At 40.1% G+C, this 20,038-nt stretch overlaps 1 long non-coding RNA gene across 1 annotated transcript; it reads right to left on the reverse strand.

The window, feature by feature from the left end:
- Positions 1–504: 504 nt before the first annotated feature.
- LOC138126444 (uncharacterized) lies at positions 505–1,164 on the reverse strand. The gene is made up of 2 exons (XR_011157822.1): positions 729–1,164; positions 505–677 (listed from the first exon to the last, which is right to left on the reverse strand). It is a non-coding gene; the product is annotated as an uncharacterized lncRNA (long non-coding RNA).
- Between the last annotated feature and the right edge of the window lie 18,874 nt (positions 1,165–20,038).

Here is a 20,038-nt window from a genome sequence, read left to right on the forward strand (position 1 = left end):
AATTACGGTGACAGCGACAAAAATTGACAGTTCACATTAAAGCGGCAAAAATTTCATAACATGGACATAGCCTGCTTCGACTACAATTATTTAGAATAACCCTGTCTGTAGAAGCACAGTATAACCAGTAGCGACAGAAAGCTTGATTTGCGAACGTGACCCTTATTGACTTTTACTACCCAAACCGTCACTTCTCAAACAGCGTGGGATATGAATAGGCAACTCCTTATACATACAAAATCAGGCATATTTCAGAAAACAGAAAGTTTTAGTGGAATTTATTTATTAATCAGAGAATTCATAGTGATTCAGGGCTACCACCACAAATTTCAAACGAATTCAAAACAAATTCAAGGACTTTACCGGTTTCAGTATAGTAAGCCTTGGTTTACATTCACAAAAGTTGGATGGTAGGTGAGTCATAACTGTACTAGTACAGTTATGCTGTAGGGTAATATTGCCATAGTGACATGTCAACAACAATCAACAAATGAAGACAATATCTAACTTTATTCATTTATTAATTCAAACAGACGGAACTAAAAACAAAAAACAATAATTACTTAAATAGACGGAACTCTGCCATAGTCAAAATGAACTGCACTTCATAGCATGGGGCATCGGGTAGTACCTACGTCCATAATGATGAGGGGCAGAGGGGCTATATTTCTTCGACTCTATAAACAAAAAGATAAATACGCTACGGAACTAACACTACGAGCACTTACCAGTTCATGAAAATACGCCAACATCACTCTCATTTACACTTGTAACCTTATTTAGATCCTGCCCTTGTTTGAGTGTCTCTATGATTTCAGATTAGTACCTCCTGCCTTTCGATTTTTCCGGTATTAAGCTATTTAAAGCTTGTTCTTCTTCATTTAAGACGTTTTCCGGTAAAACACTATCATTCAAACTCATTTTGCGAAATGTCTGTTTGTATAAACAACCAAATGTAACTATGACACTCGAACATATCATGCAAACGCGATCAACTCAATCTATTTTAACACGAGTGTTGGGATTTAATTGTTTTAAATTCTCTTCGGCTTATTCTGAAACCGGTAAACTATTGAACAAACCGCGGATGTTATGAATCATAACAACCTTAGATGTCTTAAAATCCTCGCTCTACGAGCTCGGATTTCAAACCGACATCTGCGGTAGTCATGATAGTCAAAGCATCGCTAGGTATGTTAATACAGAGTGATCAACAAGGACTGAAGCTGTTGGCAACAATGACAACATGATAAAAATTTCAGTGAAGTTGGTAGCATTACATTTTCAGTTGTGAGTTTTGACGGGCAAATTCAAACTTCAAAATCAAGTGTTATTTTTGTATCAATTTATTAATTAAAATGGTTTTTACACTAGAGCAAGACATTTTTATTGGTATGGCGTACTTTCGGACTGGAAATTTTGATGCTGCTAACGGTTGGCAGTATTCCACGGAGAGCACGGACGATGCATTTAATCAATTTCAGCAAATGTTCCCCGAGCCAGTTGTTACTTTAGTTGCGTTTAGGCAGCATTGCACGAAATTGGTGCAACGTTACCTGCAAACAGGTGATGTGAAAAAGGCAAAACCTACAGGTAGAACATCTACACTCACAGAAGATGTAGTCGAGAACGTTCGAGCTAGAATGGAACAAAGCCTTCGAAACTCAATGCGAAAACTTTCACTCCAAAAGGGTGTGATTCTTATTTAAAACACACGCATCCAATGTTCTTTGTTGGGCACGTTTAATGCAGGGCTTAATAATTCTTACCATTAAAAATCCCGTAATTCCTTTTCCTTACTTTACAGGCTTGTCATATGGAAGTTGCCTAACCATTTTAAAGAAGAAATTAAAGTTACCCCCTTACAAATTTTCCCGGATCCAATCTCTCCATCCCGCAGACTTTCAGCTCGAAAATAATAACGCATAAAACATGTTTCTGTTTCTCAGGAGGGGCATGCGGGCACGGCCTGTCGCTTTTATAAATATCGAAAGAGTGGGCCATTTAATTAAGTATGGCTAATTACTTTTTATACTGTTTTTGGTCGATTTGTACGTATCGTGTTTTAAAACTGCCAACTCGTAACATAACCTAAATTTTTTGACATTCACAACTTGCAGCGGGTGCCAACACTGACGCACAAAAAATTTTCATACTTTGGTAATATTTTGCTGTCATTTGCTGCCAACAGCTTCAGTCCTTGTTGATCACGCTGTAGCTATTACTACCCAAACCGTCATTTACAGACCTATTTTGTAAATTGACACATATCATAACGGTGACGTTAGCGAACGAAAATCGACGAAATAACGACTTTTTCCTAAAAGCAATTTTGTATTAACTTCGATAACGTTGGTGGACGATTTATCGTTAAAATTGTATCGTTATCAAACGATAGCCTATCCGGCAATCGTTGACTTCTGACAATCTCGTTAAGATTAATAATTTGTGGATATTTGACATAAATTAACATGGAAAGAGAAGTTTTGGCTCTACTTTTGGATGAATTAGAACGTAGGTAAGTGGGTTTGCAACTACATAGGTAGAACAAAATATTCATTGGGCATTTCGGGTATTCTCGATCAAAGAGTCCCTTTGCTGGTTCTGATAACAATATTGTTTTACAGGCGGCGTAGTAGAGAAATGAATAGGTATTTGCGCGATGTAAATGACTCGTTTTTTCTACCTGAAGCATTATTTCGACAACACTATAGGTTAAGCAGAGAACCTGCACGAGATGTCTTTTTCCAAATCCAGGAACACCTAGAAAATGGACAGAGAGTTATCAAAATTCCAGCTATTAGAAAATTTACGACAGCTCTCCACTTCTTCGCTCATGGCAGTTATCAAACGCAGTTGAACATTCAGGTCTGTCACAAACTTCAGTCAGTAATTCTCTTCATGAAGTGGTATACGTAATGATTAGATACTTTGGAAATGCTTACCTATATAAAATTTCCGCAAACGTTGGAAGAGGTTGTTGAAGTGAAAAGAGGATTAAAGTTTAATTTTCCCGGTGTCATAGATTGTATCGATGGATCGTTTGTGGCGATTGTTGCACCTCCGAGAGAACATCCCGTTTATCCACGAAACGTTTTTATAAATCGTAAAAATTTTCATTCGCTGAATGTCTTGTTGGTTTGTGACTCTGATTTGAAGATTTTAAGTGTTAATGCTCGTTATCCCGGATCAGTACACGACTCAGCAGTTTATATGACGAGTGCTGTTAAGAGAACATTGCACCAGAGATATGCCGATGGTGATAGATCCACTTGGCTACTAGGAGATTCTGGTTATCCATTAGAGCCATACCTTTTGACCCCAATCGAAGGTGCTAATCCTGAAATGCCCGAGGGAAGGTACACACAAGCTCATAAAACAACTAGGAATTGCGTAGAACGGTCTATAGGTATGTTAAAATCCTATTGAGATGTCTTCTGAAAGACAGAGTATGTATTACATTATGTTCCTCCATTTGCCGCCAAGATTGTGTACTCATGTGTCACTTTATACAATATTTTAATTCAAAGAAATATTCTGGATGAACATATTATAATACAGTACGATGACGAATTGGATGATTATGAAGACTTGAAAAATGTGAACCTCTTTCATCAAGGACAACATTACTAGAAATAACTTGATATTCAGACAGTTTATGTAATATGTATATGTATAAATAGTACTCCATTAATTAAACACCATGAATTTTATTTAAGTAAATACAGGAGTGAAAACATATTTGAAAACAGAATTAATCAAAAACAATTCTGAATAACCTCAATCTAATGACATGCTGGTTCAACGGAATGAAGATAGCAATAAACGTACACTCAATGTAAAAATTACCGCTTCGTCGATACAATTCGATAAGTCGTTGTTTTACGATTATTCATAATGACATGTGTTACAAAATCCCAATTTTCCTTTCAATCGTTATGCTCTCGCTATTATTTCCTAACGATTACCGTTCAATAACGATGTAGTAATTTTTTCGACATTTTACAAAATAAGCCTGTTAGTCGTGTTCATAACGATCCAATGTTTTTCTTATGGACCTGTCATTTCGTGTCGCTACTAGTTATACTATGGTAGAAGTAAGTACACTATTTTTAGGGATTTTTGTGACTTGAAATTTTACGTGTCAAACAGATTAACTTTAACATTACTCCAAATTAAGTGAGAGGGAAATATTTGTCACAACCGTTGTCCTTACCTCATTTATCATCGAGAACCTTATCTGATTGGCGGCGACGGTCACTCGCACAGTCGCACTCTCGCAGTCTCGCACTCCACCGCTGCAGCGTGCAAGCAGTTTTGTGTTTTTACTTTTTTAGTTTTTGTTTTGGTGTTCAAGTTTAAACAGGTGTTAAACAGTGAGACCGCGGGAAGTGAAATTGTAAGTTTTTCTTTTCATATGTTGTTTGTTAAAGTCATTATTGATTATATTTTTCATTATCACGGTCATAGTAGAGCTCACTTGCAACAGTTTGTTTGCTTACGGTTAAGATTTACTGTTTGCGAATGTAACGCGAGTAGCGCCATTTTTAGGTTATGTTGACTTTTGTAAAATCGAAGTTTCTGCCAAACGTGTTTATTATTTATTCTTTGGTATTTTATAGAATGAACTGTGCTGACCAGTGGACCGTTGTGTGTGGTTTTTGACAGATGAGTTATCGTTCAGGATTTGGTATTTTCATACCAACAAACGGAGACATCAGGTTTGGAAGTCACTAAAGGGCACCCGAAACAGTTAGCAACTCACCACTGAATGGTAAGTTTCTAAGTATTTAATTGTGGCTTTCTCAGAATGTGATAAATATGTTCAGTAAGTGGGTGTGTATCTAATTATTGCAGGCCATTGTTGCAGTAAATATTAGAGCATCTTAACAATAGCTGCTTTCCAGGTATCTACGCGAGTAGTTCCGAACTACTCCAGGAGTACAACAAGTGTTCCATGTAATTTGTGGAACTACTCCAGAACTACTCCGTTATACCCTTCCCCTGCCCCCTGAAGTACCTACCTAAATTTTGGTACTCGGAGTTTTTTTGTGGTGGGGATGTTAAGAAATGTCAAATATACGGCGGGAATCGGACTCAGATGGCACTAATGACAGTGTACAGTGCAGGAGTAAATTCAGCGTTCCAAGCGGCACAAACCAATGAACAGTTCGGCGTAGAACTGTTCGGAGTAAATTACTCCCACTTGGAAAGCAGCTATTAGGTCAGTTATTTGACATGTCAGTTGCGATGTTTGTAAGAAACTATCCTGCATTTGTATAGTGCAAGGTCATCAATTTGATTTCAAGAATAGGAAAGATTTGCCGTACGAAAGATATAAGTTTTAAATATGACCGGAAGCATGTTAAATAATATGTCACACAGACTTGCATACTAGAGTCAAGTAAAGACAACGTTGCCAACAAAACAAAATCTTGTTATCAAAAATAGGTAACTGTCTTCCAAAGTTTTTATAATCTTTCCAAAATTTTACTTCATCTGTGGTCATGTTCGAGTATAATAAATTATTCCCTGATTTGAGAAAACTGGACATTACTGGATCAGATAAAGGGTAAAGTTGTCTTTGTCATACAACTTTTCACTTTATAGTGCCCACTTTTCCATTGATCATTCAATTATTGCATCTGCTAATGGAAAAAATTGAATAATTTAACACTTTCAGGGCAGAATAATGTGTAAAAAAAAATATGAATTTTTTCGAAATTATTTATTGATTAGTCTTAGGGCCAGTTAAAGTTAATTGTATGTGATAAAATCAGAGTCAGCGTCGAAAGAGTTAACAGTTTATTTTGAACAACAACAAAGGTAGAGTTACGAGTATAATCGGTACATGTTACCACTTTGATGGTCGAAACGGCAAGAGAGAATCTTGTCTTACATTAGTTACATTTTAAGAGAAAAGTGAAAGCGGCGCCTTCTCCTTGTGCGCACTTAGAAGTTAAAAGTCCCTAACTCCAGTGTTTACAAGTTCAAATTGTGGCGCCAATGTCCACTTCTTAACAGTAAGTTAAAATGCTTCGTTACTTTTGGCAAATTTCGGCGGTTTAACAAAGTATAACTATGGTCAAATCTGTACCTGAGAGCGAGACAAGCGTAAGTCCAAATTGTCCACTTTTGGATAAACACTGAAATTAACATTTACGCTCAATAAATAGGCACAAATATTTTATATGTAACTTGATGAAAATCAGCTTTTAGTTAATTGTCGTTTCATACAGAATCGTTTTATTGAGAACAACTACAGGTCACAATTTATTCTGTTGCAACAAATTAATGGACTTAATATTTTTTTGCTCCGAACGTAAAGGAAATTTTCATAATACAAGCTAGGGTTAAAAAAAAGTAAGTCCAACTTGAGGGCAATATGAATATAATTTGAAGTCAAATGACATTGCAAAGCTTTCAACAAGAACAGAGTAATAAATCCGGCTACAACAAACATATCTATAACATAATATGTACAATAATCAAGCTGGTAAGTATTAAATTTAATGGTCTCCTGGAAATTCTTCAGCTCCGTCAGAATATGGCAAGTTTTGAAATAGTCCTTGTACTCTTCCGGAATCCATTTCAGGAGAGTCATCAAGTTTTGATATTTTGCCCTGCTGATTGGTTTCCTCTCCTCTCTTAGTATTTTAAGGCTTTGGGGTAATTTTAAAATGCGTCTAGTATTTCTTCTTAAGTCTAATGTTTTAAAATTGTCTTTAAAATTTGTTAAAAAAAAAGTTTACCAGGGCTTTCTTTTCGAATCTGAATCCATACCACCTCAGACAATTTAAATGGTTCCCCACTTTTACATTTCTTCCTGTTTATCAAAGGAGACGACGTCGTTGAACACAAGTTACCGAAATCATAAAAATCTTCGAGGTTCATGGAATAAACATTAAACATTGGCTTTTTGCAATATCTTATAAAATTAGCCCAGTCATTAGAATTTTTTACAATAATTTGCACATGAAAACAAAATCATTTTGGGTGTGTATAAATTTTACTGTTTAGCTTTTTTAGTAAATTAGGATCAATGTTAAAATTAAAACAATTGTCGTTTTTTAACAAAGTTTTTGTGTGCAGTATGCCACTTAAAGTTTCTGTGGATAGTTTATTTCTAATTTTAGTTTTATTCAAATGTATCACAGAAAAAATTCGTTCTACAGTTGCAATTGAATGCGGTAAACACATAATATCCAGTATAAAATTAGAGAGTGTAGGAAACATTGCCGATTCATCGGCACATTTAATTTGTGACACTTTTATCCAAAATTCGGACACATTCTCGGTCAAAATCATTCAATTTGGTGACTTTTACTATTTCGGGGGTTTACTTAGGATGGAATAATTAAATTTGAAAAATAACATCGGCAAATTAGTGATCTAATTTCTAGCAAACGAACATGTCTTCTTAAATCTATGCTGTTCGTCAACAGATGGCTCTGTTTTGGGTTAGAGCCATGGATATATTAGTACTGGATACGGCGTACAGCTATCATAGTTGAACAAGACGTACCATCTATTTCTGTCGCTCTCAACGCATTATCTGGGTATTAGCACTATCCTTTAGAGAGTCCCCCGATGCTGATTGGTTTAAATTCTCAATCTATCAATTATTTATTACTCTCCTGTCATTCGTGTCATCTTTTTTCTAATCTATTTTTCTAAAGTTTGAATAGTTCCAGAGTATTTGAACCGTTAATTCTGTCATAAGAATGACTAATTCGTCTAAAGCCAGGTATTTTTCACTCTAATGTGAAACACTGACACTGCTATTGGTAAAGATTTCACAAAAGGAAATCCAGGTTTGGACTACAAAGGTGAAGAGAGTTGTCTGCCTTCAACAACCACACTTTTGTTAGGCACTTTTAACTTTAATTTTTGCATAAATTCAAACTCACAAGTATCAAGTATCTATGAAAGACTTAGGTATCTACAAAAAAACACCAAAATAAATATTAACAGATTATTAAATTTATTCATTTTTAAATAATATAACTTTGTTCAGTTTACTTCTAATTTTGTTTTTGTTTCTAGCTTCTGCGGTTTTCTTACATTCATAGTGTATTCTTAAAGTCAAATAAATTTTAGAAATAATTTTGATCAACTGTATTCTGTGATTATCCAAAATGGGTTGGTTTTTAATATGATTAGTCATCATTTCATCACTGAATAAATTTGGCATTTTTCGTATGGTTTGTAGAGTTATTAACTCCTTAATGTTCTTTTTGTTTAATAACTTTGCTTTTTCGGTACATCTGATTGTACGTTCCAATTCCCTGCAAAGTTCAATAACATATTTACTAGGTATAGCTAAGCCACCCCTATTTTTAAATTTAATTAACTTTGAATTACAATCTATACTTTGCAACTGTGAATTGCAAATTTGGCATAATATCTTGGATTTTGCCTTTCTAGTTACAAATCCTGCTATATATACCACTATATCGTTAACAAAATTAGACAGCAATGAATTTGGAAAAAAAATGTTTTCGTTTTCTACATCTAATTCAAAATCTCCTACGTCCTCTTCGAGAATCAAATCTGTTGTTTTGGACTTAATACTACTAGATACATGTAAAATGTTGGCTGCATCCAAAATACTACAATTGCCATATTTTGACCCGCTGATTTCATGTTTCACTATTAATTTTTTATAGGCTCCTTTAAAGTGAAGACACGATGGATTGTTATTGCATCCGCCACGACTTCTTACTGCGCTAAAAAACGTTTCCAGGTGGTCCTGACTAAGCTTGAAGCTAAGGATATATTCAAAATTGTACTCTGATTTCAAATTTCTATATAAATCAATTAAATTTGTCAAATCAATTACAAATCCTAAAAAACCAGTTTTTCTGTTACTGGCAATTAAAAATCCGTTGCAGTCTTTCAATTTCTTGAGATAATTGATATATACATTAACTTTCTCTTGTATGTGATTTAAATTTATGTCATTCATTGGTATTTGAAGTGTCCCATTCGAAAATTTATTTTTACAATTTAAAATATCAAATATATTGTTTATAATCAAACAAAAATTGGCTGTAGCTTCACATTGTTCAAAGTCTTTTATCAACCCTTTAGAAAAACATAAAGCGCTTGCTACGCTTGCACTCATAGTTTGAGCTGCTAAAAATACTTTCATTATCTCATTTTTGTAGTTAATGTGTCTTCGGGTTAATTTATTTGCAGCCCTTAAACCTTCTGACTCTTGTACTTCGACCAAACGTTTAATATATTGCCATTCTATTTTCAAATTGTTTAAATCGAAGAGTATATTCTTGTCACAAAAAGCGTTTCTACATAATTTGAGCATATGACATGCATCAAAAAAAGTGTAAACATTTTTATCTGTGACTGGATGGGGAAAGTTTGGCTTAAAATTTTCCAAATCATAATTTGCACCCATTAGTTTACACATAGCTACATTGACTGGTGCTCCGTCAAATGTAATGGAATGGCATTTAACTCCTGTTTCTTCTAATAATATTAAGCATTGCTTTAATATATTTGATCTCTCATCAGCAGTTTGTGACCAAAAGTTGGCCAGTGACAGCTCCGGGCTCCCAGGGGGTTTTTCGGGGCAGAGGGCGTGGGTTCGGATTTTTAAAAAATGGGCGCCAGGCAGCTATTGTCTTGAGCTGGTTGTTGCTTGTCCAGCTGCCGGGACAAGTGCTCAGATCTTACTCGTCGAAGGTAAGTAAAAGCAAACGCTTTCTGATCGTTAAACAAATTTTGGTTTATTCGGTTACTGCAAAATTATCCACAGAACAGTATTTGGTGGTTCGGTACTGGTTCACACGAATGCGATAATGGTTCGCTTGTAACTACTAGATGAAAATTGAAAGATGCGGAACCAGTACTTTTTGGTGGCCTTAATATCTACTTTGGTCGTAACCAGAAAAGCCTTTCTTTCACATGTGACCGAATCTTAAACTAAACATGATATTCTTCGACGAAATAGAGGATGTTTTGATTCCTGATGAGGAACCTCCCGAACTTAGACTTCCTTCTGATCGAGCTAATTATTAAATGTAAACTTAATGAAACCCAAGGTCAAGATTGGGGTGTCACCTTGACAAAAAATTAAAATTGATCCTGATAGGAAAGTTTAAATCGGTGAAGTTCCGAAACGTTAAATTTGACTGAAATTTCTTTAAGTTGACACTGGAGATTGAATGAAAAGGTTCTTACAAAAAAATTCTAAACATTTGCAAAGTTTCAAAAAAATTTAGTGAACATACAAAAATTATGAAAGCGAGAAGCGAGAAATTCGAGGCGTTCCTAAATTTTGCAATGCCGCGGTAAAAAAATATGGCGACTTAGCTTTATGACGGGTCTGTTGTCTCCTCGAATAGCGTCCTTTTGACTTGCGGTGTGACCTTGGCGATACGGTGCTCAAAATAATCGATCGCCTCTGCGAACGATGTTCTCCAAAATGGTCGCCTCTGCGAACGATCTGGCTACGAATCGCCCTGCGAACGATCTGGCTACGAATCGCCCTGCGAACGATCTGGCTTTCAGCGAAAAAGGGGGTTCTTGGCGCTAAATCGAAGTCCTTCCGGCACTCCTTTACTCAAAAATTTTCGGTACTCTAAAGTTGCGATACGGTACTGGATCAATTCATCCAAACGGGATTGACTCTAAACTGGATCGAACCACCCCTAATACATGGTCTTAGTGAAATGAATTCAAAATTGAACGATAATTACCTCTATAGTGCGAGGGGTCACTCGACCACGAACTCTAAAAGGCGCTTCGCTGGCGTCGCTTCGACGGCTCTCGACGAAGTGTCCGACTTCCGCATTTTTAATCTCGGTACCGCAGTCCCATAAATCGCGAAAATCGTCACGCGCGCGATTCTCGACCTTATTCAGTTGTGCTATAAGGCGGGCTGCGCTTGCGTGGTACTGCGCAATCAAAAATGTGCATTTCCGGTGGTACTACACGTGCGCGTGTCATGACAGGTGGACCGTCATGGCGTCGGTTTGTTTACCTCGAAATTATACCGAGCGGGAGAATTCAGATTTTGGACGGTATTGTGTCGGTAAGTCGTGCACGTCTATCCTGAGGTTAATTGCCGTAACTCGCAGGTCAAAAAAAAGGACAGGAAGAAAGATGGGGTTGAAAAGAAGGAGATGACTTTCCGGCAAGTTACTAAAGAGGAAAAGGGACCCAACATTGCCGTACGGTCACCTATCGCTGAGAAGAGAAGAAGAGAAAGTGAAGAAAAAGAGAAAGTGAAAGTGGGGTTCTGAAAGATAGGTTGCAGCTCGCCAACCTAGAGGCGTGAGGCCACCTCAGCCTGACATTTGCGGGGGTAACATGTGTTCTTCCAGCCCCCCCGTGGTGGCTGGCACAAATGACTCTAAATTGAAACTTTCCGCTTCCGGAATGAGCGACGTAAAAAACTTGAAGGCAGGGTGGGCGCGTCGCGTTGCCAAATGCCGTGCGTTAACTGCTAGTTCCGGGTCTTCGAACTGCGATCTATTAGCCCCGCGAGCATAAGTAGGACCTCGTGGCCTCCTACTCCGGCCAATCGCCATTGTGGCGTTTCGTAACGCTACACTACCCCCCTCCTCAAAAAGAAAAAGGAAAAGGTAACTCAGTTGCCTTTTACTTTTTACAAAAAAACGAAGATGAAGTCTTCACAAAAAAAAAACGTCAAAATTTGCTCACTGGAAAAGTTTTGGTTTCGCCACGAAAATGGCTTGTCGATATCTGCGCGTATCAAACGATTGAAAACTGAATCTCAATGTCAATTAGTACTTGAGTACTGCGGTATGATGTAAGTCAAGTCCGGTTAAATGTCATAATTTGGGGTTCTTAAATAAACTTTTCCTGAACAAACTCCACGGTAAAATTTTACTGTCGTCAACATTCCAAAGGAGGACAAAAGAATTAATCGAAAAATTGAACGGTACGAAAAAGTGAAATGCAAAGCTCGCTACGGTTCTTCGGCTTCTGCCAGAGATCCTCTGAATTCTTTCAAATCTTTCATGTGCCAAACACCTAGATCTGCGCGGTTCTCATCTTCGAGAGCGTACGCGAGTTTCGATAGTTTTCTCGTTATCGTGCACAGCACGTAGCGTGGCGCTAATTTTTGCGCAAAGTCTTTCGCAGCGCTGGAAAGTACTTTGTTGCGTTTCCAAACTTTGTCGCCTACAAAAAATTCAGCGTCGCGCTTCCGAAGATTGTACGAGCGTTCGTTGCGTTCGTGCGCTTTGTGAAGGTGCTGGGTTACATCCTGCAAGATGGTCTTGAGGTGTTCTAAATTTTTCGCGTGATCTTCGCGATCAGCTGTCGTCAAGGTTTCCGGATTTTCCGCTACTTTGCCGTAAAATTCACCGGTACAGGGTACTACCCTACCAAAATTGAGAAATGCTGGACTGAATCCGGTTACTTCGTTGACCGCTGTGCGAATCGCGTACCCGATCTTTGCCACCTCGGCATCCCACTTTTTGTGAGCGCCTTTGACGTAACTTCGTATGGCGGTGCCAACTGTGCGGTTGTATCGCTCCACAGGGTTGCTCTGAGGGTGATACTTGGCTGTGAACCAGATCTTTTGAACTTTGTAGTTCTCGCAAGTCTTTACAAATTCGTTTCCGACAAACTGCTTGCCGTTGTCGACCAAAATGAATTGCGGTACACCATACACAAGAAAAATTCCGTTCTCGATACATTCTGTAACTTTTGAGCTCGTAGCTTTTCGTAACGGAAATAGTACAACGTACTTCGTGAACCAATCTACGATCACTAAGAGATACGAATATCCTTTCGTGGACGTCGGTAATGGACCAATCAAATCAACGGAAATCATTTGCCACGGAAACTGAACCTTTTTTTCTTTTCCCATAAGCCCTGCGCGAGCGGTGTTCGGTGCTTTTTGCTCATTGCAAACCTTGCAGTTTCGAACGTAACGAATGACGGAACGACGCATTTTCGGCCAAAAGTGATTGATGGATAACCTTGAAAGTGTCTTGTAGTACCCGAAATGAGCTGATGTCGGTGCATCATGACATGATTCTAAAATTTTTGTTCTTTGATTTCGCGGTACTAAAAGCTTCCACTCCGGGACGTTGCCGGGTAGTACAATTTTGTTCGGTACGAATCGATACACGAAACCGTTCTCGACTTTCCATGATGGATTTCTTTGAGGATTGGCGATTATGTTGTCGCGAAGTCGCGTGTACGACTCGTCCAAATCATTCAAGTTCACGCCGAGAAAGCTGTCAATGTCTACCGCAGCAATTTCTGCAGGTAGTCTCGATAGTGCGTCCGGTACTACATTGAGCTTGCCCTTACGATGGACCAAATCGAATGAAAATTGATTGAGCTTGACACTCCATCGCGCTAACTTGCCTGCTGGGTCCTTCATTCGGTTTAACCAGAGCAATGAATAATGGTCCGTCACGATCGTGAAATGGGTGCCCTCAACGTAAGGTCTGAACTTTTCCAACGCGAACAAAACGGCTAAACATTCTCGTTCCGTAACGCTATAATTTCGCTCGGCTTTTGTTAGCGAACGGCTGGCGTACGCGATCACTCTCTCATCTCCGTCTAAATCTTGCGTTAAAACTGCTCCTAGACCGGTGTTTGAAGCGTCAGTTTGGATCACGAAAGGTTTCGAGAAATCAGGACTTGACAATACGGGTGCTGAAACAAGTGCATCCTTGATTTTCTGAAAAGCTTCCTGAGCTTCAGGAGTCCACTCCGTTTTCTGTCGCTTTCGCTTTCCGGTAAGTAACGCGTTTATCGGGGACATGAGGGTCGAAAAATGAGGGATGAAACGCCTATACCAAGAACACATGCCTACGAAACGTTTGATTTCGGTACTAGTCTTCGGGACTGGATAGCTCACCATGGCCGCTACTTTGTCTGGATCGGTACCTAGACCATGTTCATCGACAATGAAACCCAAATATTTCAAACTTGAGCGGAAAAGTTGACACTTTTTCGCATTCACGGTGAGTTTCGCGTCTCGAAGACGTCGTATCACCTCCCTCAAAACTTGTACGTGTTTCTCGAATGTCGGGGCGATAATGATTAGATCGTCCAGGTAAACAAAGACGTGAGGTTCTAGTTCAGGTCCGAAAATTCTGTCCATGAGACACTGCTGCCTCTGGGCTGCGTTTGTCAGTCCGAACGGTAATACGTTAAAATGAAAAAGACCTCTGCCGGGAATCGCAAAAGCTGTCTTCGGTCTAGACTCTGAATCTAACGGGATTTGCCAAAAAGCGTTCTTGAGATCGATCGAACTGATGTACTTTGCTCCTCGCAACATACTGAGAATCCTGTCGACACGCGGTAATGGGTAACTGTCACGTTTTGTCACGGCATTGAGCCTGCGACCGTCAAAGCAAAGTCGGTATTCACCGGAAGATTTCTTTACTAACAAAATTGGAGAAGACCACGGACTGTCAGAAGGCGATATGACATTGTTCTCGAGCATGCGGTCAATTTCTTTGTTGACTTCCGCAAGCATGTACGGAGACCACCAATACGGACGTTGTTTGATCGGCAATGCTTCTCCCGTGTCGATTGTGACTGTCATTTTGTGTGTCCTCCCTAACTTTCCGTCGTTGCTCAACAAATCTAAATTTTTCCGGATGATCTCGGTGATCTCATGCCGATCCGCGCCACACTCCGTCACCGCGTCACATTCTGGTACTCTTACGATATCCGACGCAACTTCAATTTTGTGACCCGCGAAATCTATCTTGAGTCCGAATAATCTACAAAAGTCGCACCCTAATATGACGCTATGCTGAAGATCTGGCACGTAGTAGACACGAATTCGCCGTCTCGACGAGTCTAACACTGCTTCTAGTTCGATAGCTTTGGTTACCGGATGTTGTTTTCCGTCGGCAGTTCTGATGGTTTTTAGCCGAGATGGGAAAGTTTTTCCACCTGCGCGAAAATGAATTAAATCGGCTCCTTTTCCACCAACTATAGTGCAATTCGAACCGGAATCCACGAGTCCTTCAGTTTCCTTATTGTTTAGACGCAGTCTGATAAATGGCCTATTGTCATTGGTTTTGCTGACGAAAATGGAAGCGGAATTTGCCCGAGAAGGCTTGCAAAACTCTTTGACTTCGTCTAACCAAGCGTTCCACTGGGTGTCCGTACGTTTCGCGATGATCGATGCGTTTACATCGGCCTTGGGATGTTTTAGGAACGTAGCACGGCCGCAAGTCTGCCGCGTCCCTACTGCGCGTTTCCCGACGGATTACACTTTTTGCAGGTCGCCAAGGTGACGTCTGGCTCCCCACAACGGTAGCAAAACTGCTTTCTTTTCAGTCGACAGTTCATGAACGAATGATTCGGCTGTTGACAATTCCAGCACTTGAACGACCTGGAGGACGAACTCGCGGGTTCACTCCGTCTGGCTGAATTGCCTGAGGGTTCCTTCACGACGATGGCGCGTGGACTCGCTTTCGCGGGTTCGCTCGCCCGAACATATGCCAACTCTGGCTCCAACACGCAAGATGACTTGGGTGCAGCGCGATGTTTCTGCCGCAAAGCCGATAACTCCTCCACTTTTTTGCACAACTTAATCAACTCCGGTACGGTGACAACTTCGGTGATGCTAAGCTGGTTAAGGTAACATGGAAGCAAATTCCTCCGAATCGTCTTTACCTTGGTTATCTCCGCCGGTGGTCGACTAAGTCTAGCAAAAAGCGTCTCCATAACCGCAACGTAAATGGTTATCGACTCGCTTTTGCCCTGAAGCCTGCCCTTGATTTCGTCCCACAACAATTCATCGAAATCCGGTGGAAGAAATTCCTGTTTCAACAACTGAACCACTTCGTCCCAATCGCTCAATCTGCTCCGAACAGAACGATACCAAATCAGCGCTTTGCCGCTAAAGAGATCAATGGCCGCGTTAAAAAGGTCCCTGTTGGTTGCGTTTCGCGCTACCGACAGTTCTTCTACCCGTTCCAAGAACTGGTTCACCGTCATTCCATTTTCCTCCCCGTTGAAAGATACGCCCCAGGTGTGAATTGGCACTAGTTTCGGTTCCGGAGATCTCGCGTGAGGGTGCACGTAAATGGGAGTAGTCGCGACGACTGGTGGCGCTTCCACCGTAACCGGGCTCGCTTCTGCTGCCTTGTCGTGAAGATCAGCTTCGAGCAACAAACATGTCGCGTACGCCTCATTTCTATACTCCGCATCTCGCTCGCGTCTCATTCGCCGAATGCGAAATGAAAGGTGCGTTAGACGGGTCTTCAACCGTTTGAAGATCATGTCTTCCGCCGTTCCTTCAAATTCTGTCAAAATCGTGCGTATGCTCTCAAGGGTGTCCTCAATGGCCTGGACCTCGGTGTCGTGATCATACTCTGCGTCATGAAGTGACAGAAAGTATTCGTCCGGTCGACCTAGTTCTTTGGACAGAGCTCTCGCTAACAGTTTCCTCTTATCGTCCTGGTTTCGGCTAGTCGTGATGCCGCGTATACGCAATTCATACGTCAGCTCGTCAGCTAGTAAATGCTTGACCTTGAATTGTTCGTCCATTTTGACGAAGACTCACCGCGATTCCACGGGTCGGTAACGCAATAAAAACGCCGGTCAAAACACTACCAAAAAACAGCGCGCAACACGATAGTCGATTCCGAGAAAAGGTTTTTGTCGTCGAGGGTACAAGATAAGACCGCTACTCAAACAATGAATTCGCCGCTAAATTTCCGCTTCTCATTAACACACAATCAAAAAATTCAACTTTCAATAAACCTTTACCAACTCCCTTTGCTCCGATTGAAAAAAGTGACTGAGCCTCAATGAAGATGAACGATAAACGAAAATTTGTGGTTGCTCCAAAAAATCGAGCCCCACGTTCTGGGCGTCAAAATTTGTGTGACCAAAAGTTGGCCAGTGACAGCTCCGGGCTCCCAGGGGGTTTTTCGGGGCAGAGGGCGTGGGTTCGGATTTTTAAAAAATGGGCGCCAGGCAGCTATTGTCTTGAGCTGGTTGTTGCTTGTCCAGCTGCCGGGACAAGTGCTCAGATCTTACTCGTCGAAGGTAAGTAAAAGCAAACGCTTTCTGATCGTTAAACAAATTTTGGTTTATTCGGTTACTGCAAAATTATCCACAGAACAGTATTTGGTGGTTCGGTACTGGTTCACACGAATGCGATAATGGTTCGCTTGTAACTACTAGATGAAAATTGAAAGATGCGGAACCAGTACTTTTTGGTGGCCTTAATATCTACTTTGGTCGTAACCAGAAAAGCCTTTCTTTCACATGTGACCGAATCTTAAACTAAACATGATATTCTTCGACGAAATAGAGGATGTTTTGATTCCTGATGAGGAACCTCCCGAACTTAGACTTCCTTCTGATCGAGCTAATTATTAAATGTAAACTTAATGAAACCCAAGGTCAAGATTGGGGTGTCACCTTGACAAAAAATTAAAATTGATCCTGATAGGAAAGTTTAAATCGGTGAAGTTCCGAAACGTTAAATTTGACTGAAATTTCTTTAAGTTGACACTGGAGATTGAATGAAAAGGTTCTTACAAAAAAATTCTAAACATTTGCAAAGTTTCAAAAAAATTTAGTGAACATACAAAAATTATGAAAGCGAGAAGCGAGAAATTCGAGGCGTTCCTAAATTTTGCAATGCCGCGGTAAAAAAATATGGCGACTTAGCTTTATGACGGGTCTGTTGTCTCCTCGAATAGCGTCCTTTTGACTTGCGGTGTGACCTTGGCGATACGGTGCTCAAAATAATCGATCGCCTCTGCGAACGATGTTCTCCAAAATGGTCGCCTCTGCGAACGATCTGGCTACGAATCGCCCTGCGAACGATCTGGCTACGAATCGCCCTGCGAACGATCTGGCTTTCAGCGAAAAAGGGGGTTCTTGGCGCTAAATCGAAGTCCTTCCGGCACTCCTTTACTCAAAAATTTTCGGTACTCTAAAGTTGCGATACGGTACTGGATCAATTCATCCAAACGGGATTGACTCTAAACTGGATCGAACCACCCCTAATACATGGTCTTAGTGAAATGAATTCAAAATTGAACGATAATTACCTCTATAGTGCGAGGGGTCACTCGACCACGAACTCTAAAAGGCGCTTCGCTGGCGTCGCTTCGACGGCTCTCGACGAAGTGTCCGACTTCCGCATTTTTAATCTCGGTACCGCAGTCCCATAAATCGCGAAAATCGTCACGCGCGCGATTCTCGACCTTATTCAGTTGTGCTATAAGGCGGGCTGCGCTTGCGTGGTACTGCGCAATCAAAAATGTGCATTTCCGGTGGTACTACACGTGCGCGTGTCATGACAGGTGGACCGTCATGGCGTCGGTTTGTTTACCTCGAAATTATACCGAGCGGGAGAATTCAGATTTTGGACGGTATTGTGTCGGTAAGTCGTGCACGTCTATCCTGAGGTTAATTGCCGTAACTCGCAGGTCAAAAAAAAGGACAGGAAGAAAGATGGGGTTGAAAAGAAGGAGATGACTTTCCGGCAAGTTACTAAAGAGGAAAAGGGACCCAACATTGCCGTACGGTCACCTATCGCTGAGAAGAGAAGAAGAGAAAGTGAAGAAAAAGAGAAAGTGAAAGTGGGGTTCTGAAAGATAGGTTGCAGCTCGCCAACCTAGAGGCGTGAGGCCACCTCAGCCTGACATTTGCGGGGGTAACATGTGTTCTTCCAGCCCCCCCGTGGTGGCTGGCACAAATGACTCTAAATTGAAACTTTCCGCTTCCGGAATGAGCGACGTAAAAAACTTGAAGGCAGGGTGGGCGCGTCGCGTTGCCAAATGCCGTGCGTTAACTGCTAGTTCCGGGTCTTCGAACTGCGATCTATTAGCCCCGCGAGCATAAGTAGGACCTCGTGGCCTCCTACTCCGGCCAATCGCCATTGTGGCGTTTCGTAACGCTACAAGTTAAACTTTTTATCAAAAAGTAACCTACCGGGACTTTCCAGCTTTCATTTAAAGCAACCGCCATAAAAACTAACGCATTCGTAGCTTGTATTTTATTATACTCCAGATCCTCATCAATTCCACAATTTGTGCCAACTTCAACGTAACCATGAAATTTATTGCCATTGTACTCTACCTTTTGCCTAATAGACATTTCGTCTAATACCAAGTTAACCACAATTCGTTTAGCGTTCTTAGAATTGCTAGTTCTAAATTTAATGGCTTGAAAGGCTTCTCTGGTAAATCCCGGTTCCCCATCTACTACCGAATACCATTTTTGAATAGTTCTAGGATGTGGTAATAAATTCTTCAAGGATGATCGTACATAGTCATATGCTTTCGGCGAGTAAAAATGTAGGGTGAGGGCAAATGATCTCAGCTCTGGGGTAAATAAAGCATTCTTTGAAAGCAGTCTTGTCAGGATTTGTTTGACAGTATCAGGTATCGAGTCCTAGTTAGTTTAATTAAAGTTGTAATAAAACAATTTTTACTTATGTTAAATCATACCATCAAGACTTCTTTTCTTTCTTGATTTAAGAAATTCTGATCACATAGATAAGTTAAAAGATCCTCAATGGTGTTTACTCTGTTGGTTAATTTTTTATTTTCCCTCTTTAGTTTTTTGATTATTTCTTTTTGCTCGCCAACATATCCTTGGACCATATTTATATGTCTTTTTGCTCTTCGAGGGCTATTAAAATGCGTTACTGTTAGGTCTCCAATATATCTAGCATCTGCTGATTGAGTAGCCGTCGTTTCGTTTTCTAAGAATTTTTAAAAATAGGTAAGTTATGAAAGAGAAATTAAATATTTAAGTTTTATACGCTAAACCTTTGTTGTCACTACAACGCTCTTCTGCGAAATTTAGATTAAGGTGTTCATTAGGTTTGGTAGGAAAATTTAGGTTTTGCGAAGGTATAGAATCACTTTTTAAAATTTTGCGTGGTTTTTTAGATTCATCGTAATCAGAATTCCGAAAATGTTTTGAACAAATAACCGCATCTTTTAAAATTTTGATTGCCTCTTCCACATTACATGCTGCTATCCATTGATTTCTTAAGAACGGTTCTCTTGGAAAACTGAAATCATTTTTTCAC

The sequence above is a fragment of the Tenebrio molitor genome, chromosome 3 (assembly GCF_963966145.1).
Source record: "Tenebrio molitor chromosome 3, icTenMoli1.1, whole genome shotgun sequence".
In the NCBI taxonomy this organism is placed as follows: Eukaryota; Metazoa; Arthropoda; class Insecta; order Coleoptera; family Tenebrionidae; genus Tenebrio; species Tenebrio molitor.